Here is a 27,614-nt window from a genome sequence, read left to right on the forward strand (position 1 = left end):
ATTAAATTTGCGCAGAATTTAAAAAGTATCAGACAAGTGTGATATGTGATCTATCGAATGTTGAGTATTAACGAGCATATCATCTATATAAACCTCCATGGTTTTTCCCAAATGTTCTTGAAACATTTTAGTAACCAGCCTCTAATATGTTGCACCAGCAATTTTGAGACCAAAAGACATTACTTTGTAATAGTAAGTCCCTCTGTCTGTTATAAATGAAGTTTTTTCTTCATCTCCCGAATCCATTTTGATCTGATTATAACCTGAATATGCATCTAAAAAGCTTGATAGTTCATGCCCTGCAGTTGCATCAATCAACTGATCTATAAGTGGTAGGGGAAATGAATCTTTAGTGCAAGCTTTATTAAGGTCTGTGTAATCTACACAAACTCACCTCTTACCGTTCTTTGGAACTATGACAGTATTGGCTAACCAATTAGGATATTTTACCTCGCGGATGGATCCAATCTTTAGCAATTTTTGAACCTCTTCTTGAATCACCTGATTCTTGAAAGTTCCTTGCTTTCTTTTCTTTTGCTTGACAGGAGGGTATGATGGGTCTTCATTTAATTTGTGAGTCATCACCTCCGGTGGTATCCCTGTCATGTCAGAGTGGGACCAAGCAAAACAGTCCATATTAGTTTTTAAAAATTCAATTAACTTACCTCTCATGCCTTGGCTAAGATTGGCCCCTACGTAGACTTTCTCATCAGGCTATTGAGCGAATAACACAACAGACTCCAATTCCTCAATTGTTTTTTTGATATTTTCGTTTTCTTCTGGTTCTTGAATGGTGTCAGGCCTTGAATCCACATCTGTTCGTCCCTGTTCAGTTGAGGTTTGTGTTGTGGTGCCATTAACTATCTTTTGTGATTGTTATTTTCCTTCATTTTTCGTACTTGAATCTGCTACAGAATTGATGCTCCTGGATATATGTTGATCTCCACGAATTTGACATACTCCCCAGGGCGATGGAAATTTAATGACTTGATACAAGGTTAAAGGAACAACATCCATTTCATGGATCCATGGTCTCCCAAGGATCATATTGTAAGCCATCTCCATATCTACTACTTGACACTTTGTATCCTTGACGACTCCTTCTGCGAATGTGGTGAGTGTTACCTCTCCTTTCGTCACAACACTAGAATTGTCAAATCTAGATAGATTATGCGCCTTTGGTATTATTCTATCTTCTGCTTGCATCTCACGTAATACTCTTAGAAAAATAATATTCACGGAACTACCTGGATCAATCAAAACTCGTTTTACATTAGTATCATGTACAATTAGAGATATTACCAGTGCATCGTTATGAGGGGTTAATACGCCATCTACATCTGCATCATCAAATGTAATGCTTTCTTCCTCTATGACATGCCATACTTGTTTCCCTTGGGTAATTGTAACTTTGGAAATTTGGTTGGTTGCAGTGTATGATATGTCATTGATGTCTTCACCTCCACTTATAACGTTGACGGTTCTTTTGGGAGAAAGTGTCTTCGGGGGCTCCTGCCTGTTCTTCATGTAAGCTTGCTTACCTTTCTCACTGAACAACTCAGTGAGATATCCTTGTTTTAATAAATGATCAACTTTACTTTGTAAAAACCTACAATCTGCCGTTTTATGCCCATGTTCATTATGAAACTCGCACCAATGATCAGGGTTGCGCCTGTTTGGATTCGATCTCATCTCTTTTGGTCATCGTACCTTATCTTCCATGCTTCTCAAAACACTACGAGCTCGGAAGTGCTCACGTTGAAACTATAACCGCCAAATCTCGCCTTCAAATTTCTATTATCATCTCGTGACTCATAGGTATTTCGATCGTTTCTAAATCTTGATGAAGAACCTGACTCTCTATTCCTTGATCAGTGATCATAACTTTGATTGTCTTGCTTTGATCGTGAGTCTTTTCCCGCAGGTCTCATGTATGGATCGTACCTGTTTTTACCAGATCTTTTTTCGGTTTCCGCATGTCTCGGACTTACCTTTTCTTCTTTATGAAGTCGTGGAATAGTATCTTCTTCTATCCTCAGCTTCGTGCTATACCTGTTGTAAACGTCATTCCACGTTATAGCTGGGAATTCACGAAGGCTTTCTTTGAGTCGCCTCGTAGCTTCTGAGCTTTTTTCATTCAAATTGCTTGTGAAATCTATAGCTGCCCAATCATCTGGTACACATGGTAATGTCATTCTTTCACGTTGGAATCTGTCCACGAACTCTCTAAGTAATTCTGAGTCCCCTTGCTTGATCTTGAAAATATCTTCCATTCTTTTTTCGACTTTTTGAGCTCCCGAGTGTGCTTTGATGAAAGAATCTACAAGCTCAGCAAAATAATTTATAAAATTTTCGGGTAAAAGAGAATACCATGTTAATGATCCCTTGGTGAGTGTTTCACCGAATTTTTTGACTAATACTGTTTCAATCTCCTGCTTAGTCAAATCGTTGCCTTTTACACCTGTTGTGAATGCAGTCACATGGTCTCGTGGGTCTATTGTTCCATCATATTTGGGAATATCAGGCATTTTGAATTTCTTTGGAATTGGGAGGAGAGCAACACTTGGCTTACAGGGTTGCTGTGAATATTTATCCATATCTACCCCTTTGATTACGGGCGGTACCCCGGGTATTTGTTCTATGCGCTCACTTTGCTCCTTGAGCTGTTTCTGCAAGGTTAGTACTAAATTTTGTAAATTAGAATTGACTAAGTTACCTGATTCTCCCTCCTGTGATTCGCTGGGGGTTCCACCACTACCTGAATTAACAAGCCCGGACCGAGGGTTCTCCAAAGTGTTGTTATTTGGAGTGGGTGTGGTTGGTGCAGTACGTAATTGGCTAGCAAAAGCCTCAAAAGGTTTATTGACCTGAGCAGCAATTAGTTTTTGCAAAGCTTCATCGATAGCTTCAACATTTTCAAATTGAGCGTTTCCATTTGTATGAGATTCATCAGGAGTGCCTTCACGAGACCGCCGAGGAGAGCTTCGTGGAGAAGGGACCGGGGTGTGAGTACCCTCTGGATCTCCGTGAAGTTGTTGGTTTCCTTGATTTCCTTGTTTTCCTTGGATGTTATCATTATTGTTCGACATGATTGATGTAACAAGAAAAGTTAAGCTAAAAGAGAATAGATTATCAGATTCTCGGTAACGAAACCAATTTGTTTAACCAAAAAATGGGATTTAGGTCAAAGCTTTAATTTAGAAGAACTCGGGTTACTGATAATCAAAAGAATATATGAAAGAAAGTAATTTGGCTAGCAATAGAAGAAAAACAAGTAAATTAATATATTCAGATAGTATTTCGTGTCCTTACAATTGATTAGTTATCTCCCTTTTATAGCTATTTGGGAGATATGCGTTTTGCCTTTGTCATAATAAGGCTATTATGAGTAATTAAAGACATTGAATGCTATGTTATACAATCATTGTATTTAATACAGATTTTCTAACGTATTCAGTATTTAATGCTCACTAAATACTGTATCTGTACTCTCATATATTGTCAAATTCTCCCTTGATTCCTGGACCTAAATGACTTAAATAGGTACGGGCGCTGAGTCCTTTGAATATTTGCCTGTGCCTCTTCCTTTGCCTTTACTCGTATATGTCACAACTCGTGTCTCTTTGCCAGCTGTAACTCTTTGACTAGTCTACGTATCTTGACACGTCATATTTATTCCACTTTAATATGTAAACTCAATTTTTCCCGATACACGCACTTCATCAAAAGAGGGTGAAACTATAAATCTCCGATAAAAAAAGGTAAAAATAGTAAATCAACAAAGTCTTAGTTATTTAGTTTTTCTGGTCAGATTCGCCTTTATTCTTCTTGTCTATAGGGTTTATTTCTCAAATCCCAACATTCTTTTTAGTTTTGTTGGAACTTTCATCTACGATGGCTTTTATGACAAGATTGTTCTAGGCTCGTCGTCTTCATTCGACGCGTTCTTATTGTAAGCCAAACACCTCCTCCTTCTCCGGCAAACGGTGACGTCTAGAAGCCAAAGAAACACTTATCCTCCTTAGACAAAACAGAAGCTCTCATCCTCTTTCTCCTCATCCTCCGGCAAATGAAATACTCCCCAAAATAGGCGAAATAGAAAAACTAGAAAAGGCACTTATGGTTTCTTGCTTCTTCGTCGCACTCGAACTTATTATGCTTCTAACCCTGGGGCAAAATTTTACATTTAACGCTCCGAAAATATCATTGTGTCACGACCCAACCTAGTGCCGTGACAGATAAATGACACTAAGTGCCGATCATCACTAAATCTACAGATAATCTATTAATCGCAAATATAACTGATAAACTGAACAAGCATAAGCATAGCTGATAAGAACTATACGATCTGGAAAACTGACAAGGTTAACACAAGCTAATGTATAAAAATATATTAATTGCACATGTACATATCTATAGGTCTTTACGAGTGCTGAACTGAACAAGTATTGGACGGAACAGGACCCTTCCATATCCATACTAGCTGACTGTACACATACCAAAAAATAAGTAACTCTGGGACGGAACAGGACCCTTCCATATCCATACTAGCTGACTGTACACATACCAAAAGATAAGTAACTCTGGGAGTAAGCGGAGTGACTCCAATAGCTGGTGGATGACCTACTTATGTGGCTCAAGCGTTGATCTATCTGTACCTGCGCGACATGAAACGCAACGCCCCCGAAGGGGCGTGAGTACGATATGTACAAATTATGTAGGGTAGAAAGCATATGTAAAGCATACTAAAGTATGACTGTAAGCTAAAAATCTAAATATAATATGAAAGCTAAACAAGAGTCTAAACTAGCAACTAATGTGGGACTGAACCGAAGTTTAAGCTGAAACTATGTTGAAATTGAACAACTATCTGAACTGGTACATGTTTAGTGTTATGGGCTATATCCCCCCAATCAGGTAACTGTACAACTAAACTAGCCTTATGTATAGTCATGCAATGCAAACTATAACTATACACGTGTATATAACATGTCTGACTGTGTTATGGGCTATATTCCCCCAGCAGGTAAATATATAATCAACAGGCCTGATTGGTGTTATGGGTTATCTCCCCCAGCATATAATCAATAGGCCTCGCTGGCATTATGTGTTACGCCTCGTAGTATTACGTCGATATTACGCCCTGCAGTAATATACATGAAATTGTCGTAAGATAATTGACCTCAGTTCTAGGACAAGATTATTTGGAGATTATAAGCATTATGCTATTTCAAACAAGTGAGGAGTAAATCCGTGAAGGTGAGAGGATAAGGAAATCGAAGAAAATGAATTTTCGTCAAAATTTGACATTTTGGGATAACATATAGTCCGAGCTAAAATACCCGGTATTTATGAACTAGTGTCATATAAGTTACCATATGACCATGACGGTATTATGTATAAAGTGTGTTAAGATAAGTAGTATTTTAAATAATTTGAGATAATTTTTAATTATGCGAGTAATTGATTAATTATTGGGTAATGGAGTATTACCCAATTAATTAAAGAATTTATTGGATAAGGATGGGTAAAACCCACATGGCAGCAAGTAGGGGGGAGTCTAATGACTCTTGCTTTAGGTTCAAAACTAGCAAGACACATGGACTATACATTAGCCCTCAAAAACGTGGAAAGATTTAGTCATCTTTATAATTGTTTCCAATTGATATCCAATATAAAAGTTCCTAATCAATTTAAGCCAACAACATTCTCTTTCATCAATGTCTTAGAAAGAATTTATATCCAAAGTTAACAATTACCACTGGAATAAATATTTCATACGGGAAAGCTGCCCAGCATGTAAGCATGCAAACTTATAAATTATGAGACATGCATAATGCAGATTCAACAACCGAATCAAATGAAAGAATTGAACATTGATATCAAAAATGCATTATTGGAGGAGATTTTGTAGTTCATATGGGACTTCATGTTAAAATAGCAATGACAGTTTTTAAAATTGTGAAGAAATTCATACGAATTTTCTCCTATTTCGATTCGCCATTACGTGTTGTCGCAATCAATGTGTGTTAAAGGAATTATCAAGAGAATAGGTTCAGGTATGTTAAGGCTAAGCTTTTCCTTCATTTTTCATGATCTCGTCATTACACAAGTTTGGTAACGAGCCATAGAGAAAAATTCATATCCCAAAATTTACATATATTTTGTTGTCTCGCAAGTTACGTATATTTTTCTAGTTTTGTAAGTTACAATATTCTCCTTATCGGGACTTTATATTCAATTGAGTATTTTCTCTTCCAGTCAAGAGAGCAGAGAATTTATATATACAGTATTAAAAGTATTTTCATTACCATCGAGCTATAATCGATGGCAGGCCCTTATTGGGCAACCTCTGATCAGATGGTAAGTTATATGATGATCCTACCGTGGCCGAGCGCATATGAGTGAGCCCAGTTGGTCGAGATACATAGCCTAGTATGGCCGAGAGCTTATGAGCGAGCCTACTACGGCAGAGCAGATATATATATGTATACCGAGCCTTATAGGGCTGGACAGCTATTTTACTTACTATATTGAGAGAATTGAGTCAGTATCAGCAGGTAAGCATATCTTCAGATTATCTTTGACTTCCAGCTACTTGCAGTTATTATATTATCAGTTCAATTTTAGCTTTCAGTATATTGCCTTACATACTCAGTACATTATTTCGTACTGACGTCCCTTTTCTGGGGGCGCTGCATTTCATGCGTGCAGGTCAGACAGACATACGAGTAGGCCTCTTCAATAAGTGTTGCCCGAGTTCAGCTTGATCGGTAAGCTCCATGCCTTTCGGAGTTTTCGGGTCTAGAGCCTTATATATATCTTATTTATATACGTATATATGCCATGAGTAGGTCGGAGAGCCGTTCCGATCACAGTATATCCATCAGTAGAGGCTTGTAGACATATCTTGTCAGTTAGTGTAGTATGTTGGGTTTTCAGGCCTTGTATGTATATTTGTTTGGTTTGTCAGTTATATTAAATATGACGGCCTTGTCGGCCAAGTTTTATATTGATATTTAGTCAGCATTCGCTGTCGTGTTGCAGTGTGGCCCATGGCCAAAAGTATGACATCATATGTTCAGAGTCCCTTAGTTGCAAGTTGGTATGCAAGGATAGGTGAGGCACTAGGTGCTGGTTTCGCCCCCCAAGTTCGGGGCATGACATTATGTAATATCTCCCCCCCCAACATATAATCAATAGGCCTCGCTGGTGTTATGGGCTATACCCCACCTCCCGCCCCAGCGTAATCAATGTAAGCATGTATGAGGCATATTCGACGGAGGAGCCTATCCCCATTTAACCATTTTAGGGAGAAACTGAGCATGTACATGAGATACTAAGGTTAATTAACTCATTAGGATCCCTCTGTAATAAATTTAGAACAAAGGAACTCAAGATTTGTCCAACTTTTTGAATTTCCAAAAATTTTGGCAGAGTTTCCCTTAAAACTAGATAATCCTAAAAACAACAGCAATCACTACAATATACATGGGAATGGATGCTCGGCCATGATGTTTTTATTGTGTTTTGAAGTTCCAACCTAAATTATTTTCTTCTATAATTCACATATGGAATTGAATAATATACATGGATACAATAAATGCTGATATTTACCTCGAACAACCCTTAAAAGATCAAGAAGAAAGGCTTGAACATAGCTAAACCAAATCATGTCGAAAACGAAATGAAACCCCTACATACCTCTTGTGTTCTTGCTTCCAAACCTTGTTCCCTTTGATCCAAATCCTTATTCATGATAGTATAGCTAAAATAAAGATGTGATAATCTTCCTTATCCACAAAGCTCTTTCCCAAAATTTGAGTTACAAGGAGAAAGGAGGATGACAAAGTCTTACCTACGTTGTAAGGATCGCATTGATATGTTCGTCTCTTGACTTAGTGTTGCAGATGATGGAATTGCTTCAAAATCCTAAGAATGTATTTAGGATATCTAGAGAAACTTTTTAGTTTTGATTTGGGTCTAAATGAGCCTTAGAGATGAAGGCTACAACTTTACATACCAAGATAGTCCTCAACCGACCTTATGGGTCCCAAAGGGAGCTGCTTGCGCAATATCACGAAAATGCAAATATTTCTCCACTTCGATATTGTATCCATAACGGTTTAATGTGTTGGAAAATAAACTTGTAGATCTTCAATTTTGTGTATGGATAACCTCGTAATTCCAATTACATTGAGATAAAATCTCAGTAACATTAGACTTAAATTTTAAGTAAAATTATGAATGTAACTTGCGATAACTTTTGTCGACTTTTGTTTCCTAACTCGTTTGACTTCAAAATTTAACACACGACTATAATACAACTAAAATACCTCATAATATCACCTCCTTAACATGTTAATCACCATAGTATCACCCCAAAAGTACGGGTTATAACATTCCCAACTTGTTGTTTCGACGAAACTTATGTTCTTCGATTTGTTTAGCTTCTAAACCTTCCAATCCTATTGGCACTTGCAGTTCATGATATTAAATATTTTAGCCTACAAGGTAACATGATTAACTTACTTTATGTACTTTCAAAGATGATCTCATTTTCGAGCTTACATCAATTGACTTACGACATACTTTTACGTACGAAAACCTGGAGTGTAACATCATTCCACCCTTTAGAAAATTCGTCCTCGAATGTTGACTGATGCGCTTATCTGTCTCATAACCTATAGCTCATACAAATACTTTAATATTGTCCTTGCCATGTAGGTAACTATTCTTTGAACAAATTCAAAGGCCGAGGAATTCCCCCTTTAGGCCTCTTCCTCACACCATGACCTGTGGTAGGAATTCTTCCAATCTCATAATTGTTACTACCTTCTGCCATTGCACGCACGCCTATGCAACTCTTTTATCCTTTTTCCTCCAGCTTTTATCCAATTTGTAGGCATCACTTTGTGAACATATACATAACTCTGACATGTTGTCCCTCTAGGCATCTATAGGTGTACTGAAGTTCTTCGCTTGGTACTTTGTCGAACTTATGACTATTGCCACATTTTGTTTCATAACCTCGGTTATCTATTCTTATGGTATTACTGCATCTAGGTAGGTCATACTATACCATAACACTTACTTCAATTTATTATTACCGAGCTCTGCTACCCAATTCTATGTTACTCCCTCCCTGCTTATCCTATATGTATAAATCTAAGTCATTTAATGCTTTCTTATTCTGTTCATCTTAAGAATGACAGTCTAATCTCATCTCATACTTTGGAACTTTTATCTATCTATTATTGATTCACCTTAATGTTGATCTATAATCTACATTTGATAACTTGAAATCTCTTACATAATACATTATCATTATGGCTCACGTCTCATCGGGGAACATTTGAAGTTATTTGCTGATCCACCTAGGGATGATACTATACTTCAATAATCGTATTTCATAGCATCTCAACATGATTCATCTTATGGGGGTATTTAATCATGTGCAAATCATGAAATCCCTTCTATTTGAATCATTACTCAATCGAATGCCTAAACATCATCCTCTTATCATTTATCACAATTACACTCTTATTCTATTACCAGAGCAACATTCCATATCTTCTAAATGCTCCTAGTTATAAACTCACCCGAGTTTATTCAGGCTATGCTGAGCTTTCTATAACTTATGGAAACCATCAACTCTCTTGTTTTGATAGGCTCAATCCCAAGGCCTTACCTATTCTCGTCACCTCCTCACTCACCTTTTCTTATTCTTTCCCTGGTCTACCTAAAACTTTGTCACTCTACCATACTTTAGCTTGCGACCTACACGTATTTATTCATACTACTCGCAACCTTTATTTTATTTGTTAGCACCATAGATTTTCTTACTCTATTCTAGAACATCAAGCGAGACATCACGTCATCTTTAAATCTAACCTGATGGTAACCTGATCTCAAGTCTATCTTCGAGAAGCACTTGGCACCATGAAGTTGGTCGAACAAGTCATCAATTCTAGGAAGAGGATATTTGTTCTTGATCGTGACCATGTTCAGCTGCCTGTAATCTATACACATACATAGGGAGCCATCTTTCTTCTTCACAACTAGATCGGTGCTCCTCAAGGAGAAGTGTTGGGTCTAATGAAACCCTTATCTAACATATCTTTCAACTTCTTCTTAAGTTCTTTTAATTCTGATGGTCCCATCCTGTAAGGAGGAATAGATATTGGTTGCTTACCCAACACTATATTGATGGAAAGTTAATTCACCTCTCTGGAGGAAGACCTGGAAGCTCATCTGGAAATATGTGAGGGAACTCATATACTATTGGAACTTATTCAAGAGTCAGCATTCCCTTCTCTATGTCTCAAACATGAACTATATGACATAAGCATCCCTTGGCGATGATCTTCCTCGTCTTAAGGTACGAAATAAATCTACCTTTTGGCGATGTAGAAACACATTTCCATTCTATAGCTAACCCTTCTAGAAAATTGAACCGGACCTTCTTCGCACTGTAGTCAACATTAGTATAGCAAGAAGATAACCAATCCATACCAAGTATAACATCAAAGTCAACCATTTCTAACTCAATCAAGTCAGTTGTAGTACTACGGTTGCCAATCACAACAGCGCAACCTCTAAAACACGCCTAGCTACTAATGAATCACAAACTGGGGTGGCTACCTCAAAGTTTTAATTGCATCTAGTTCTATCCCAAACTTAGTAACAACAAAGGGAGTAACATACGATAGAGTAGAACTAGGATCTATTAATGCATACATATTATGAGAATTCACTGATAATGTATCTATATGACCAACCATAGTGTAGGTGTGATTCTTGGGACCACCTGTAGTAGGAGCTCTACTTCGGCCTCTACCATGGCCCGGTGGTGTATGAGAAACTTGCCCTTGCGGGTATGCTAGTGCTGAAGAAGCAACAACTGATCTCGCTGGCTGAGTTGCATTGCTAACACCCCTAGATGAGCAATCCCTCATAAAATGGCTTGAATCACCACAAACATAACATGCATCTACACCCATATAGAATCGGCCCAAATAGTGTCTACCATAATCAGGACACCTAGGGTAAAGTGAACCGCCTTGACTAGAAACACCTCGATGATGGGATTCTGAAGCCCGTGATGCCTGACTAACTCTAGGCTGTGGGGTTTGATCAGATCTCAGCCCCTAAAATTGTGAAGGAGTACTAGCTGTTGGCTGCCTGAAACTCTGTTGTCTACTAGAACCAGATGTCTCACCAAATAAACCTGAAAATCTGCCTCTCTTGTTTGAGCTTCTATATTTGTCAGCCCTCTACTTCTGTTTCCTTTCCTCAAGTGTTAAGGCAAATGCTTGAATACATGCAATGTCCACAACCGACTACATAGATACAGTCATACACTTATTTAATAAGTGATGACCAAGTCCCATTACATACCTATGTACCTGTCCTCTATGTCTGATACAATTGTAGGAGCAATTCTCGCCAAAGAATTAAAGCGGAGGTTGTAGTCTACAGCATGCATACCCCCTGTATCAATGCCAGGAACTAATCCAATCGTGCTCTACGTATCCATGTAGGTAAGTAATGGCAAGGGAATGCCTCTGAGAACTCCCGCCATGTAGCTGGAGCAACATTTGCTCCCCTAGACATCTCCCAAGTGGTATACCAACCTGTTGCTAGATCTTGTAATCTATATGCTGCCAATTCAGCTGACTTTCTATCTGTGGCATGCATACATCTAAGGGCTCTGGCTACTTTGTCTAGGAAATCCTAGGGTTCCTCTGCTATACTAAATCCCATGAAAACTTGAGGCTTTAATTTGAGAAAATCATGAATACTAGAACCCGTATCATCATTCCGAGGACCTGTATGCTGCCATCTAGCCTGAGTAGCTACAATTCTAGTTAACAATCTGACGCCTCTCTCATGTTGTCATGTTAAGGAGCCAGAGGTGCGGTAACTAGAGCACCCCTAACCTCTCTCTGAACAGACGGAGTCTGTGAAACTCCGGATGTAACCTCATGTTTGGACTTCTCATGCTCATCTAACTTAGGGGGTACTCTGCTAGTACCCTGGCTAGCAACGACTTTTCCCTTCTAGGCAGATGTAAGTCTCTTTGGCGACATTGCTGCATATAAAACGTTTTGTTAGAAGGCTAAATTTTTACAACATAGCTCTATTACATGATCTAGAAAATAAGGAAGGACAACCATCCTATGATGCCCTGAAGCCTCCTATTTATAAGTGTGGCGCGCAACACACTCATAAACGAGACTCTACTAGATACGGCTTGTAGACACCCTAGAACTAAACTACTCTGATACCATGTTTGTCATGACCCAACCTAGTGCCATGACAGATAAACGACACTAAGTGCTGATCATCACTAAAACTACTGATAATCTACTAATCATGAATATAACTGATAAATTGAACAAGCAAAAACATGGCTGATAAGAACTGTACAATTTGGAAAGCCAACAGGGCTAACATAAGATGACATATAAAAACATACTAACTGTACAAGTGCATATCTACAAGCATCTGGGAGTGTTAAATTGAACAAGTACTGGACGGAATAGGGCCCCGCCATACCCAAACTAGATGACTGTACACATACCAAAAGATAAGTAACTCTGAGAGTAAGCGGAGTGACTCCAACAGCTGGTGGATAGCCTACTGATGTGGCCCAAGTGTTGATCTATCTGTACCTACACGACATGAAATGCAGTGCCCCAAAAGGGACGTGAGTATGATATGTACAAAGTATATAGGGTGGAAAGCATAGGTAAAGCATACTAAAGTATGACTGTAAGATGGAAATCTGAATATAAGTTGAAAGCTAAACAAGAGTCGAAACTAGCAACTGATTTGGAACTGAACCGAAGTTTAAGCTGAAAATGAACAACTATCTAAACTGGTACATGTCTGGTGTTATGGGCTATATCCCCCCCAATCAGGTAATTGTACAACTGAACTAGCCTTATGTATAGTCATGCAATGCAAACTATAGCTATATACACGTATATAACATGCCTGACTGGTGTTATGGGCTATATCCCCCAACAGATAAATATATAATCAACAAGTCTGACTGGTGTTATAAGCTATCTCCCGCAGCATATAATCAACAGGCTTCACTGGTGTTATGGGATATACCCCCCATCATAATCAATGTAAGCATGTATAAGGCATAACATATGTAGCAACATCATATGGACTCAAGAGATCATGAATGAAACCACAAATGGAATCACAAACGTAACCTAACGCTTGTCGTTCATAAGTTGGAAGAAGGAGCCTATCCCTATTTTAGGGAGAAACTGAGTATGTACATGAGATACTAATGTTAATTAACTTGTTAGGATCCTTCTATAATCAATTTAGAACCAAGGTACTCAAGATTTGTCCAACTCTTCGAATTTCTAAAAAAATTGGCAAAGTTTCTCCTAAAACTGGATGATCCTCAACAACAACAACAAGCACCACAATATACACGGGAATGGATACCTGTACAAGATGATAACATCAAACTAAAGAATATCCAGTTATCCACAATAGTGTCAAACGATCGACAAAACGGAATTATGAATGTAATGTCGACTCATAGTGGCTAACTTGTGGCATGAAAGTCTAAATATGATTTAGGAATAATCTAAGCATCAACACATGACAATTAAGCTTACATAATCTTAAATGAATCTATTAGTATCATATGGGGGGTTAGGTATACATAAAAATATCAAAGGAACAGAACAAACGGAAGTCTGGATGGCATAGGCCAAATCGGCGATTTGCCCTTTTGTTTTTGTTGTGTTTTGAAGTTCCAATCTAAACTATTTTCTTCCATAATTTACATATGGAATTGAATAATATAAAAGGATACTATACATGTTAGATACTTCCCTTTAACAACCCTTAAAATTTCATGAAGAAAGTCTAGAACATAGCTAAACCAAATCATGCCGAAAACGAAACGAAGACCCTACATACCTCTTTGTTCTTGCTTCAAAACCTTGTTCCCTTTGATCCACATCCTTATTTATGCTTGTATATATAAAATACAGAGGTGACAAGATTCCTTAGCCACGAAGCTCTTTCCCAAATCTTGAGTTATACGAAGAAAAAAGGACGGCAAAGTCTTACCTATGTTGTAAGGATCACATTGATGTGTTCGCCTCTTGACTTAGAGTTGCGGATGATGGAATTGCTTCAAAACCCTAAGGATGTATTTAGGATGTCTAGAGAGACTTTTTAGGTCTGATTTTGGTCTAATTGAGCCTTAGAGATGAAGGCTATAACTTTATATATCAAGATAATCCTCAACGACCTTGTTGGTCCCAAAGGGAGCTGCTTGCGCAATCTTGCAAAAATACGAATATCTCTCTACTCCGATGTCATATCAATTAACGGTATAATGCGTTGGAAACTATACTTGTATATATTCAATTTTCTGGATGGATCACCTCGTAATTCCAATTACATTGAGAGAAAAGCTCAGTAATATTATACCTAAATTTTAAGTAAAATTATGAACGTAACTTGCGACAACTTTTTCCGACTTTTGTTTCCTAACTCGTTTGACTTCAAAAATTTACACACGACTATAATACGACTAAAATACCTCATAGTATCACCTCTTTATCATGTTAATAACCCTAGTATCACTCTAAAAGTATGGGTTATAACATTCCCAACTTGCCGTTTCGACGAAACTTATTTTCTTCGCTTGTTTAGCTTCTAAACCTTCCAACCCTCTTGGTACTTGCTGTTCATGATGTTAAATATTTGTAACCTCCAAGATAACATGATTAACTTACTTTATGTAATTTTAAAGATGAACTCATTTTCAAGCTTACATCAATTGGCTTACGATGTACTTTTACGTACGAAAACTTGAGGCGTAACACGTTGTTTGAATGATATTTCAGTAATAAGGACCTACTTAAACATATCAAAGATAAGGTACTTAGTTTAAAAATAAAACTTTGGGATAAAGAAAGAGATGGGAGGGGTAAAACAAAGGGATATCCGGCCTGAGAAGTGACACAGCCAAGAATAAAAAATGTAGAAGTGAATGGTATTTTTGGTGTAAGGTAACCCTTTTCTTTTTAATTTTTATTTATTTAAGTTAAAGCCCCCTTTTAAAGTTTTTTTTAATGAAAACGTGTAGTAATACTTTTAATTTTAGAGTTCAATACCCCCTCCCCTAAATCCAAAATCGGATCCAAGAACCTACTTATGGAATTACATTGAATTTTTTATTATTGTAATTCTGGAGGTGGCGATAGTAGTGCTTCTGCTCAAACTTCTGCCCGTGACCATAAAATAATTTTTAATTTTAGGTTTATGCATCTGGATTTTATGATATTTTAATTTTTATTTCTCCGATGCTTTTGATGGTAGGACTTCCATTGGACTTAATATTTATCATATTTGTAACTTGAATTTTTATCTTTAATTATTGTTTTATAACTCAAATATAATTTAATATTAATTAACAATATTATGTTTAAATATATTTATTAATATGGGTACATACGTAATGTGTGTATTTTAAGACTAGTTATCAAAAAAATTGGTAGATTTATAATAAATAAAGAAAACTTCAATTTTTACTTTGGACGAATTTAAAATCAAATTTTAGTAGTAATTGGCATTAGCGGTGGTTCCATTAATTTGGAGTACTAGTTCTCCACCTTTAGCAAAGCATTCATACATTTTAAGAGTAAACTAAAAAACAAAATAGCATTATTCTTTAGACTAATCATATTGCATTAAATAAATATTAAAAATCACTCCTTATAACTCTAAAAAGTAGAGCTAAAAGATATTTCTCTATGTTAAAAAGTAACTCTCCAAATTCAAAGATTGGGCTTGAGTAATTTAGGTAGATAACCTTGGTATTAGTTGTTAACAGGCAAAGACGCTCACCTCTACACAAAATGTAAGATAGTTTGTTATTGGCAAGTTGGAAGTTGGATTCTTCCCACATCGGAAGAAAGAAGTTCCGTGCCTGTCATATGAAACACTCCTGGGACCAACCTTACTCGTACCATGCTTGTTAGCCTCGGAACTGATCATTATGAAATAGCACATAACAGGCACGAGATTGTCTCAACAGGCACGAGACTGACTCAACAGGTACGAGATTGTCTCAACAGGCACGAGACTGACTCAACAGGCACGAGATTGTCTCAACAGGCACGAGACTGACTCAACAGGCACGAGATTAACTCAACAGGCACGAGATCCTAGAGTTAATTATTTATTTGAATTTAAATTCAAAATTCGAATAAATAGTCGTGTCTGTTTGTGAAACAAGACATCTTTTCTGAAAGGGTCTATTGGTTGCCTATAAATACACAAGAATTCCAACGAAGTGGATATAGAAAATCACAAGTGTTACTGCAGGCTTTGTTGTATCCTGAAGAGAATCATTTTGTATTTTCCCTAAATTAGTATACATGAGATAACTCTTTAAGGACAGTCGATTTTCACGCCTCAAAGCTAATTTGATTATTTATTTCTAACAATATTAAAGAGTTATACTGCTATGGAGAAATTGATGTCTGTTGTTGAGAATCCGAAGGAGTTCATCAAACTTGATCGCTTTGATGGAACGAACTTTACCCGTTGGAGAGACAAGATGATATTCTTGTTGTCCGCTCTCAATATCTACTATGTTCTTGATTCTGCCTTGCCTCTGATGCCTGAGCCCACAACAGAAGATTCTGACGTAGTCAAGGAAGAAAGGAAGAAACGAGAACATGTTGAACTGTTGTGTCGCGGCCATATTCTGAATACTTTGACAGATCGACTCTATGATCTTTACTGCAATCTGAAGTCGCCAAGAGAGATTTGGACTGCTCTACAAACTGCATACTAGAATGAAAAATGAGGTATTGACAAATTCCTGGCTCTGCAGTACTTTGAATTTAAAATATTTGATACTAGGCCTATAATGGATCAAATTCATGAACTGCAAATCTTAGTATCAAAACTAAGTGATCTTGAAGTTAAAATTCCTGATGCACTTCAAATAGGTGCTATTCTTTAGAAATTGCCTTCCTCTTGGAATGACTATAGAAAGAAAATCCTACATTCTTTGGATAAAATGATTGTGGAACAATTTCGTACTCACATTCAAATTGAAAGTGAGACTCGTGCTCGTGATGCTATTAGTCAGCCTTCGAGTTCCGCAGTCAATTTTGTCAGTCAGAATGATTCAGGAAGTAGGAACAAACATCTGAAAGTTTCCAAAAAGTCTTCTTTTAAAAAGAGAAAGAACTTTAGTTATCATCATTGTGGAAAGAAAGGTCATATGATTCGGGACTGCAAATATAGAAAGGCAGGAATAAATTTCAATACAGACAAAACCGAAAAGTCTGGAAAGATTAAAAAATCTGGAAATTCTGAAAAGGCAAACTTAGTGGAAAATTCTGCCCAAGGACTGGTTGTCATGGTTTCCGCAATGCAAATTGGTATGGTCACAGAGTTGAATGTGGCTACCGCTGCTACAAATACTCAAGACTGGTAGCTAGATTCGGGTGCTAATATTCATGTCTGTTATGATAAGAAGATGTTCAAGACATATGCAGAAGTGCAGGATTCTGAACAAGTCTTGATGGGAAACCATGTTGCGGCAGATGTTGCTGGAAAAGGAAGTATTGAGATTAACTTCACATCTGGCCAGAAGTTGACATTACTGAATGTGTATCATGTTCCTGATATGAAGAAAAACTTAATGTCTGTTGCTTTGCTGTCAAAGAAAGGCTTCAAGATAGTTATTGAGTCTGATCATGTAATAGTGTCTAAGAATGGTATTTTTGTTGGAAAAGGCTATAACTGTAACGGCATGTTCAAATTGAGTATTAATGAAATAAATTATGTTTCTGCTTACATCGTTGAGTCTGATTCTTGTTTATGGCATGCTAGACTAGGACATTTAAATTTTGGCTCCTTGAATTATATGTCCAAAAATGGTTATATCTCATGTAAAACTCAACATATAAAATGTGAAATTTGCATACAAGCAAAGATGACAAAGAAACCATTTCGTAAAGTTGAAAGATCCACAGAACTATTAGATTTAATACATTCAGACTTGTGTGAATTAAATGGAGAATTAACTAGAGGAGGCAAAAGATATTTTATTACTTTTATAGACGACTTCTCTAGATTTACATATGTTTACCTACTTAGAACTAAGGACGAAGCTTTTCAAAAGTTTAAAGAATACAAGTCTGTTGTGGAAAATCAAAGGAGTAGGAAAATTAAAATTATTCGAAGTGATAGAGGCGGAGAATATTTTCCTAACGAATTTAATAAGTTCTGTGAAGAGCATGGCCTAATACATCAAATGAGTGCCCCTTATACTCCTCAACAAAATGGGTTAGCGGAAAGGAAAAATAGAACTTTGGTGGATATGGTTAATGCTATGTTACTTAATGCACATTTGCCACATAATTTATGGGGTGAAGCACTACTAACTGCATGTTATATTTTAAATAGAGTGCCTTCAAAGAGTATGCATATTTCGCCTTATGAGCTTTGGAATGGTAGAAAACCAAATTTAAATTATTTTAAAGTGTGGGGGTGTATATCCTATTATAGAGTACCTGACCATCAAAGAACAAAATTGGGTCCTAGAGGAATTAAAAGTGTTTTTGTAGGATATGCACAACACTCCAAAGCTTATAGACTGCTAGATCTAGAATCTAATGTCATTATAGAATCTATACATGTTGAATTTATTGAAAATAGATTTATAAATGACAATGTTGATGAAATGACTGAAATAAATGGAAAACGTATCGATGCTAATAAATTGTCGCTTTCTGAAATTATTAAAACTAAGGAAAGAAGTGATGATATGCAAATAGAACCAAGGAAAAGTCAAAGAATAAGAAAAGAAAAACATCTTGGTTCTGATTTTATTTCTTCACAATCTATAGTATTTCTTGTTGAAGGAGATAGGACAAACGTTTGTAATCAAATTCCTATTGTATTAAATGTTGAAGAAGACCCAAAGACGTTTCAAGAAGCAATGTCTTCTAGAGACGCTGCCTTTTGGAAAGAGGCCATTAATGATGAAATGGACTCAATTATATCCAACAACACTTGGGTTTTGGTTGATCTTCCTCTTGGATCAAAACCTATAGGTTGTAAGTGGGTCTTTAGGAGAAAGTACAATACAGATGGTTCTGTCCAAACCTTCAAAGCAAGATTAGTTGCAAAAGGTTTCACTCAAAAGGAAGGCATAGACTATTTTGATACATATGCTCCTGTTGCAAGAATAACATCCATTAGAGTCCTTTTATCCTTGGCCTCTATCTATGATCTTTACGTACATCAAATGGATGTTAAAACAGCCTTTTTAAATGGGAACCTTAGTGAAGAAATATATATGCAACAACCTGAAGGATTTGTTCTTCCGGAAAACGAGAAGAAAGTTTGTAAATTGATAAAGTCTCTTTATGGTCTTAAACAAGCGCCTAAACAGTGACATGAAAGATTTGATAGTGTAATACTATCAACCGGATTCGTACATAATAATGCAGACAAGTGCATTTACTCTAAATTTACAAAAGAATATGGAGTAATAATTTGTTTATATGTCGATGACATGCTGATTTTTGGTACGAATCTACAAGGAATTACCGAGACCAAGAAGTATCTAACCTCAGTTTTTAAAATGAAGGATTTAAATGAAGTTGATACTATTTTGGGAATCAAGGTCAAAAGAGATAACAAGCAAGTGACTTTGTCACAAGCACATTATATAGATAAAATCCTTACTAAATTCAGTCATTTAGGAATAAAGGGGTATAATACTCCTTATGATTCTAGTGTTAAGCTAACTGCAAATACTGGAAGAGCAGTAGCACAGTTGGAGTATGCAAGTGCGATAGGTAGTATGATGTATGCAATGCATTGCACTAGACCCGACATTGCATTTGCTGTTTGTAAACTTTCAAGGTTTACCAGTAATCCAGGTAATGATCATTGGAAAGCAATAAGTAGAGTACTTGGATATTTAAAATATACAAAGCACTTAGGCATTTGCTATAATGGTTTTCCTAATGTATTAGAGGGATATTCTGATGCAAGTTGGATTACAAGTGTTAATGATAATAAATCCACATCAGGATGGATATTTACTCTAGGCGGTGGAGCCATTAGTTGGGCATCCAAGAAACAAACATGTATTTCCCATTCTACTATGGAATCTGAATTTATTGCATTAGCAGCTGCTGGAAAAGAAGCAGAATGGCTGAGGAATATGTTACTTGATATAAAGTTGTGGCCACAACCTATGCCAGCCATTTCCATATTCTGTGATAGTGAGACTACAATGTGTGTTGCTCACAATAAAATATATAATGGGAAATCGAGACATATAAGCTTGAGACATGCTTATATAAGAGAATTAATTACAAATGGAGCTATAGCTATAATATATGTGAGATCAAATAAGAATTTGGCTGATCCACTTACGAAGCCATTAGGTAGAGATGTAGTACAACAAACTTGTGGAGGGATGGGGCTGAGACCCTTAAATTAAATACAAGGAATAGGAACCCCACTTTGAGTTAGTATACACTCTAACAATATAAGTTCAATGGGTAATAACAAGTTACTTGTATTGTTTAAGCACTGATCTCCTCTTTAGGAGCCCTAATTCTATTGTACTACTTACTGTTATATGAGGAGTTAAGGAGTTGTTAAATGCTTGTTATAACAGGGGCATAAAGACAAACTCCAAAGTGCATACTGTTACATGAAGAGGTTGATTAATCTTAATGGAATTATTAATGTTTGGAGTAACAGGGACATATTAACTAATTCCACCTATATGAATATTGAAGTGGTGCCGCTTCTAGCAAGATTTAAAGGGTTGATCTTGTAAATATTCATGAATTCAGGATGAGCACATGGCCGTAAACGTGCTAAAGCGAATACTGGATTTTCTAAGCTACTAGATAACGCTGTGTGTGTGGTATTTTCGGTTTTGGCACAAGGATTTGTGGTTCAAATCTTAAGATACCATTAACTTCGTCAAAACTTTAATATACTTACACTAAAGGAAAGTTCAAATCTGTAAAAGATACTTTCAATTATTCACAAGTGTTATGAAGTGAAATAACAAACTAGTGGGGCATTGTAAGATAGTTTGTTATTGGCAAGTTGGAAGTTGGATTCTTCCCACATCGGAAGAAAGAAGTTCCGTGCCTATCATGTGAAACACTCCCGGGACCAACCTTACTCGTACCGTGTCTATTAGCCTCGGAACTGATCATTATGAAATAGCACATAACAGGCACGAGACTGACTCAACAGGCACGAGATTGTCTCAACAGGCACGAGACTGACTCAACAGGCACGAGATTGTCTCAACAGGCACGAGACTGACTCAACAAGCACGAGATTGTCTCAACAGGCACGAGATTAACTCAACAGGCACGAGATCCTAGAGTTAATTATTTATTTGAATTTAAATTCAAAATTCGAATAAATAGTCGTGTCTGTTTGTGAAACAAGACATCTTTTCTGAAAGGGTCTATTGGTTGCCTATAAATATACAAGAATTCCAACGAAGTGGATATAGAAAATCACAAGTGTTACTGCAGGCTTTGTTGTATCCTGAAGAGAATCGTTTTGTATTTTCCCTAAATTAGTATACATGCAATAACTCTTTAAGGACAGTCGATTTTCACGCCTCAAAGCTAATTTGATTATTTTATTTCTAACACAAAAAACCTCAGCATAAAAGACCCAATTAACATAACCACGAACGCTATCATATCTTTACCTCCGTTGAATAATACTCCTATCTTGTAATGCAGGAAAATAAATAAGTAGATCAGTCTTCAATATTAAAAGATTTTTAAGTACTTAAATTTACAGTTTACTTTTACAATTAGTTTCTGCCTCACTTTTTTCATCGAGACATGATATGCAATGCCCATTATTTAAACTAGTAGTCGTACCCGTGCGATGCGCGGTAAATATTAAAAAAATATTAATTAAATTAAATTATGATCGGATTTATTTGATCCTATTAGACCTTATTGCTTTATTAAATTTAAATTGTCATCTTATTGTCTATACGATATACCCAATAATAAAATCTCTATTAACTTAAAGATACTTATATAGTCAGCGAATAACTTTTTTGTTCTATATTTTTCTTTATTACGTTATCCATTGTTTAGTATTATTACGTTGTTAATAGAAATTTTTATTAGTATATTACTTTGTTTACTCCAAACCCCACAATGTGAGATATTACTGGGTATGTTGTTATTGTATTTTACTTTGTTTACTATTTTTGTCTGCTCACTTTCTTTTTCTAATATAAGAGAAGATATATAATTAATTGTTGTTGAAATATTTTTTTATTTTGAATTTTATTCTGTTATTCTTAATAATATTATCTAAATTTTAATGAATAAAATCTCTATTAAACTAAAGGGACTTATACATGCAACGAATAACTTTTTAGTTTTTCTTTATTTTATCATCCAATATTTAGTATTATTACATTGTTAATAAAAAAAATTATTATCATATTATTTTATTTAATATTTTTCTCTGCTACTTTATTTTTGTAATATAATAGAAGATATATATTTTATTAATCTTGCAATAATTTTATTTTAAATTTTATTCTATTGTGCTCAATAATATTGTCTGAACTTTAATGAACAAATTTTCGATTAAATTAAAGGGACTTATGTAGTCATCAAATAACTTTTTTTTATGTATTTATCTTTATTATATCACTCATGTTTGAGTAGTTAATATTATGTAGTTAATTCAGGTAGTTAATTTCTTTGTTAATTTTTAATAAATAATTGTTATTAACTAATTGTGCCATATGTTTTTATTGCTTTATTTTCATTTTTAATTTAAAATAAACTTAAAATTCCAATTTGAAACTACTCCCCAATTTGAATTGGTAATTTTTATTTTTTTTACTTTTATTTTTTATTTTAAAATTATTTTAAAACTCCAACTTGAAACTACTCTCCGATTTGAATGAGTAGTTTTTCTTCTTTTTTTTCATTTAATTAAAGCTAATTATTATATTTTAAAATAATTTTAAAACTCCAACATAAAACTACTCCCGCCAATTTGAACGGGTAGTTATTTTTATTATATATTTATATTTTTCGTTTTTTATTATAACTAATTATAATATCTATATTTATTAATTCAAATAAAGTAACCAATATATATATATATATATATATATATATATATTGTAGTTTTTTCATTTTTTATTATTTTCGTTTTCAAAAATAATAACTAATAATTAACTAAATATTTAAATTTTATTATATTTTTCTTAATAATATTTAATTTTAGTGAATAATTACACTTTTTATTTTGAAAAAGAAAAACGAAAATGATTTAACAAAATAAAATAAAGAAATTAACTAACCCAAACCAACCATCACCCATGTTTGAGTAGTTTATTCAGGTAGTTAATTTCTTTGTTAATTTTTAATAAATAATTATTATTAACTAATTGCGCCATATGTTTTTTATTGCTTTATTTTCATTTTTAATTTAAAATAAACTTAAAATTCCAACTTGAAACTACTCCCCAATATGAATTGGTAATTTTTATTTTTATTTTACTTTTATTTTTTATTTTAAAATTATTTTAAAACTCCAACTTGAAACTACTCTCCGATTTGAATGGGTAGTTTTTCTTCTTCTTTTTCATTTAATTATTAAAGCTAATTATTTTATTTTAAAATATTTTTAAAACTCCAACTTAAAACTACTCCCGCCAATTTGAACGGGTAGTTATTTTTATTATATATTTATATTTTTCGTTTTTTATTATAATTAATTATAAGATCTATATTTATTAATTCAAATAAAGTAACCAATATATATATATATATATATATATTGTAGTTTTTTCATTTTTTATTATTTTCGTTTTCAAAAATAATAACTAATAATTAACTAAATATTTAAATTTTATTATATTTTTCTCAATAATATTTAATTTTAGTGAATAATTACACTTTTTATTTTGAAAAAGAAAAACGAAAATGATTTAACAAAATAAAATAAAGAAATTAACTAACCCAAACTAACCATCACCCATGTTTGAGTAGTTAATTCAGGTAGTTAATTTCTTTGTTAATATTTAATAAATAATTGTTATTAACTAATTGTGCCATATGTTTTTTATTGCTTTATTTTCATTTTTAATTTAAAATAAACTTAAAATTCCAACTTGAAACTACTCCCCAATTTAAATTGGTAATTTTTATTTTTATTTTACTTTTATTTTTTATTTTAAAATTATTTTAAAACTTCAACTTGAAACTACTCTCCGATTTGAATGGGTAGTTTTTCTTCTTTTTTTTTTCATTTAATTATTAAAGCTAATTATTTTATTTTAAAATAATTTTAAAACTCCAACTTAAAACTACTCCCGCCAATTTGAACGGGTAGTTATTTTTATTATATATTTATATTTTTTGTTTTTTATTATAACTAATTATAAGATCTATATTTATTAATTCAAATAAAGTAACCAATATATATATATATGTATATTGTAGTTTTTTCATTTTTTATTATTTTCGTTTTTTATAAATATTTAAATTCAAAAATAATAACTAATAATTAACTAAATATTTAAATTTTATTATATTTTTCTCAATAATATTTAATTTTAGTGAATAATTACACTTTTTATTTTGAAAAAGAAAAACGAAAATGATTTAACAAAATAAAATAAAGAAATTAACTAACCCAAACGGCTTAAGGAGAAGGCTTTATCCTCTCCTTTTAATTATACAAGCAGATTTGAAGAGAGGAAATTTGAACTTATTAAAAAATTATTGTGACGATATCTAAACCCCAAGATGATTGGGGCCAGGAAAGATTCATATATAAACATATGCAAATTTTAGTACTAAAATATTCCTTACACTTGAAAGGGAACTAACAATTAAAATATGAATGTCAGCTAATGAATCAAACTACAATATCTATTTCCTTTAACTTTAAAAATATATAAAAAAAAAATCATGCACTAAACTGACATAAGCTATAAAATGATTTAAATCATCACGGTAGGAATATTCATAATATATTTCCAATAGAACCCATGGGAATGATATTTAATATAAGAAACACAAATGTATTACAAAATCAACACATGTTTATATAAACATAAAGTAACAAATGCAGCACAAAAGAAAGAAAGAGAAAAATAAAAACGAAAAGGGAGAACATAAAATTAAACAAAAAAAAAAATAAAATAGAAGAAAGAATATGAACCTGGTTGAAAGCAAAAAAAAATAAAACTCCTTTGATGTAATAAGGAATCCTGGCGAGTACGGATCAACTATAATAGGAACACTCCGACGTCGGACTCCAATGACAATAGTTAATCGGCTGATTCAAACTTTTCATTCTCTATACTATTTTGGTTCTTTTTTTTTTTGAAAACTATATTAGCAAATTGCAGAAAATATGAAGAAGAGAAGATCTGGAAATTTCTCTCAAAGTTCATTGTCTCAAAGAAATCCTTTTCACTCCCAAAAATCAAAATTCCCCCAAAAAAAAAACCTCCTTTTCTCAACGTGATATCTCCCTTTTATAGAGGAGCATATCTGGTGGTATGTGATCATGTGCCAAAAGAGTTGGAGTGGGAGAATATGGGATTGAGGGGATATAGCGGTTGGGACGTGGGATAAAAGAGAAAAGTGCAGGTTTGTGCTGTGTGACGTGGGAGAGATCGTGTGTAGTGGAGGTAATTTGTGAAAGAGTAAATTTTTACAAAGTGATGTGATGAAAAGGGAATTGTTAAGGGATGATGGCTGATATTTTATATATAAAAAAAAATAAGAAAACTGAAGAGAAGGTGAAACGGTTTACTCATGAACGGTTTGAAGGCTACTCCAAATATTGTATTTCCTAATAATGTGGAGCAATGTCTTAAAGTGCCAAGTGTATTTTTAGGAATCTACCACTTGGCTTCATGAGGGGCTTTTGTCTTTGACTTTTAATTATAGATACATATGACCACATTAGTATAAATTACTCACTAGAAATGGTACATCTTTAGGAAATACTCATAATAAGGGATTGAAAGAACATAATCAAATACAAGTACACCAACATTAGCGGTGGTTTTATTTATTTGGCGTTCTACACTTCATAACGCAGTATATGGAGGTGTAATTTTTGGTTTTGTGCCTCTCCCAATAGACAATCAAAACAAACAAAAAATAATGTATAGATACAAAATTGAGGAACTTTACATAGGATACAAGATTTTAAAAGGTACATTAAATATTTACAACTATTTTAAGAAATTTACATAAATAAATTTATTAAACTTTTTTACTTTTACAGATAATATACCATTTCCCATACCTTAATTATCTCGGTTAAGAACGTGAAAAATAGGAAAATTAAATACTTGAATATCTTTCTCTCACCTAGATCATATCTCTTTGTATCCATTCCGTAATCACTATGTGTTTCATTAACTGCGTAAATAGGATCAATTGTCGTAAACAAAAAAAGGGATCATTAAATTTATATTCAAAAAGGTTGTTGTACTAGTAAAATAAATAACTGATCATGTGACAAGTGTATAGATGATATTATAAAGTACAATTGTTTCTCTCTCTAAAATCTCTCTCCCTTCTCTCTAAATGTCAAACGTCGTTGCTGATCCCACCCGACCTCCTGACCCACCTGACCAAACAGCTAACCCAACGGCTAATTTCATCACTGATACAGGCGGAGCCACCGCCGAAAAACTTACCACAGTGCCAAACCCCAACGGGAACAACCAACAAACACCTTCTGATGACATTCATTTCCAATTCCTCAGATAACAACACCTAAAATCACACCCAACACCAAACGGCTAACCCAACGGCTAATTTCATCACTAGCACAGGCGGAGCCACCGTCGGAAAACCTACCACAGTGCCAAACCCCAACAGAAACAACCAACAAACACCTTATGATGCCATTCAAATTTCCAATTCATCATAAAACAACACCCAAAATCACACCCAACACCTTAATCGCAATCCTTTCCCAAATATTTCGAGCAATTTCGAGCAACCCTAACCCAAAACATGCCATAAAAATGACCTAAATCAAGGTGACCAACAATGCATGTAACCTCAAAATAGCAAACAATTACCTGAATCTAAACTTCCCAAACAACAAAATGAATTTGCCCAAGGGAGTAATTACAACAAAAGTAAGCAAATAGTGTTAAACCAACCTTTGCTTCCACTGTCCAAACCAGCCTTCAATCTCCTGACACGGGCTCCATGGTTGAGATTCAACACAGAACGCACCTTGGTAAACTGGTTATTTTCTTCAAAGTACTATTTCATTAACTTAGCTAAAGAGTGCAGATTCACTATCATCGGTAAGTTCTATCGAGGTAAACCAACCATGGAGGAAATTTGGAAGACCTTTATTAGGCAATTCCCACATTGCCTCTGTCAAGATAGCTTAGTTTGATCCTAAACATGTTTACCTTGACTTCACTAATGAAGTGGATTACAATCACGTCTTCGCGAAGGATTATATTGACATTGACGATACCCCTATGAAAATCCTCAAATGGACTCCGG

The 27,614-nt window shown here is 34.6% G+C and overlaps 1 long non-coding RNA gene across 1 annotated transcript; it reads right to left on the bottom strand.

The window, feature by feature from the left end:
• Window positions 1–4,471: 4,471 nt before the first annotated feature.
• Window positions 4,472–25,786, bottom strand: LOC138886350 (uncharacterized). Its single transcript, XR_011405033.1, has 3 exons — window positions 25,285–25,786; window positions 12,587–12,677; window positions 4,472–4,658 (listed from the first exon to the last, which is right to left on the bottom strand). It is a non-coding gene; the product is annotated as an uncharacterized lncRNA (long non-coding RNA).
• Between the last annotated feature and the right edge of the window lie 1,828 nt (window positions 25,787–27,614).

The sequence above is a fragment of the Nicotiana sylvestris genome, chromosome 2, assembly GCF_000393655.2.
Source record: "Nicotiana sylvestris chromosome 2, ASM39365v2, whole genome shotgun sequence".
NCBI lineage: Eukaryota > Viridiplantae > Streptophyta > Magnoliopsida > Solanales > Solanaceae > Nicotiana > Nicotiana sylvestris.